This window comes from Peromyscus leucopus, unplaced genomic scaffold (genome assembly GCF_004664715.2).
Source record: "Peromyscus leucopus breed LL Stock unplaced genomic scaffold, UCI_PerLeu_2.1 scaffold_1215, whole genome shotgun sequence".
Classification (NCBI taxonomy): domain Eukaryota; kingdom Metazoa; phylum Chordata; class Mammalia; order Rodentia; family Cricetidae; genus Peromyscus; species Peromyscus leucopus.
Genome location: NW_023504353.1, coordinates 19609 through 21772, shown reverse-complemented (window position 1 = coordinate 21772; position 2164 = coordinate 19609). Strand labels below are relative to the sequence as shown.

Here is a 2164-nt window from a genome sequence, read left to right as displayed (position 1 = left end):
TGCCTAAGTTATGTTCCCTGTTTAAAAACTGGTACACAGCCCATTCTCTCTCTCTCTCTCTCTCTCTCTCTCTCTCTCTCTCTCTCTCTCTCTCTCTCACACACACACACACACACACACACACACACACACACACACACACAGCAAGAAACCTGAATGAGAAAAGAAATAAAAAAGGAAGGACATGACTGCTCCTAGGTATGGCGGGGGAGGAGGTTTGTTGTAGATAAAGGGGGAACATAGACCAGAGGCAGGAACATCTGGGGTAGTACAGAGTGAACATGACCCTGAGCCTGGCCATGTGATGGAAGGGGGAGGAGAGAGGGGAGGGAAAGGCCTCTCCAAGAGGGGACAAGAGACTGGCCAAGAGGGTAAAGGGTAGACCAAAAAGCCAGGTAACCAAAATGTCTGGATTATATAGGGAAGAGCAGCTGGGGAAGGGCAGCCCAGCCCCTGAACTGGGAAATCTAGGGTAGGAGGCGGGGCATGCCAGCCACATTCTATAACAGGTAGGGACTGAGGGATGCTGGGAGAATCTGGCAGCCAGGTCTGCTTTGATGTGTTAAATAAGCACCTCAGTTAGCCTTTTGTCCCAGGTTTGAGTCCCGACACCCCAGTCTCTTTGTTGATAATGACAAGGGGGAATGCAATCTTTCTATGGCTACTTCTGCTGACATTGGGGTGTTGGGGACCCAAGACAGCTGGAATATTGGCCAAGGCCAGGAAGAGCAGGGCGCTTCACTTGCTGTCCAGGCTCTGTGGGGCCATCTGGGGCTAGGGAAGTGCAGGCCGCTTTGGAGCCGGCTGTGAGGCTGGACCACCTCAGGTGTCTTAGTCAGGGTTTCTATCGCTGTGAAGAGACACCATGACCACGGCAACTCTTTTTTTTTTTCTTTTAACATGGAACGCTTCACGAATTTGCGTGTCATCCTTGCACAGGGGCCATGCTAATCTCTGTATCATTCCAATTAGTCTATGTGCTGCCGAAGTGAGCACCACGGCAACTCTCCTAAAGAAAAGGTTTAATTGGGGGCTCGCTTGCAATTCAGAGCTTTAGTCCATTATCATCATGACGGGAAGCGTAGTGGTGCTGGCTACATCTTCATCAGAAGGCAACAGGAAGTTGCCTGTGACATTGGGAATAATTTGAGCATAGGAGACCTCAAAGCCAACCCCACAGTGACCACACCGCCTAATAGTACCATTCCCTTTGGGGGCCATTTTCTTTCAAACCACCACCTGGGGCTAGCTACTTTGAAGTCATCTAGGATGACTCAGGCTGGTTGGAAATTCCATCAGAAGCACATGGGGCTGGTGAGTTTGGAGCAGTTTGCAGTAGCTGACTAGAAATCTGCTGGAGGCCGGGCGGTGGTGGCGGCGCATGCCTTTAAACCCAGCACTCGGGAGGCAGAGCCAGGCGGATCTCTGTGAGTTCAAGGCCCGCCTGGGCTACCAAGTGAGTTCCAGGAAAGGCGCAAAGCTACACAGAGAAACCCTGTCTCGAAAAATCAAAAAAAAAGAAAAAGAAAAAAGAAATCTGCTGGAACCAATATATATTAGGGACAGCAGGTATAGGTAAGGAGTTTAGAGGCAAGTTTTTATCCAGAGTGTACATTTGAAATGCCTATGTCTGTGGACCTGGTAGTTGCAGGAGGGTGTAAAGGCCCAAGAAAATGCTGAAGAAAGACCCCAGGCTCAAATAGTATGCAAGAACAAAGATCGTCTACTGTGCAGAAACATCCAGCAGGCGGGGCTGGCCGCTTGTACAAATGGCGACCCGGGACAAAGGCGCACAGGTCCTTTTGAGCACAGCTAGGGGAATTTCAGGAAGTTAGGTCATCTCAAACATGATTGGTTAAGCAGGCAGCATTTATGTTAGCACATTTTTAAATAATTTATTTAATTTTATTTTATGTGCATTGGTGTGAGGGTGTCAGATCTCCTGGAACTGGAGTTACAGACAATTGTGAGCTGCCATATGGGCACTGGGAATTGAACCTGGGTCCTCTGGGATAGCAGCCAGTGCTCTTAACCACTGAGCCATCTCTCCAGCCCCATGTTAGCACATTTTTGATAGGGCTAAGGTTCTGGGTTTTTGACTTTGGATTTATTTGGGCAACTCCAGGCTTGTTTCAGGGTATTACAGAACTATCTTTTTTTGGTT

The 2164-nt window shown here is 48.8% G+C and overlaps 1 pseudogene; it reads right to left on the bottom strand.

Annotated features, from left to right (window-relative positions):
* Positions 1–894: 894 nt before the first annotated feature.
* On the bottom strand, positions 895–994 carry LOC114687101 (annotated as a pseudogene).
* Between the last annotated feature and the right edge of the window lie 1170 nt (positions 995–2164).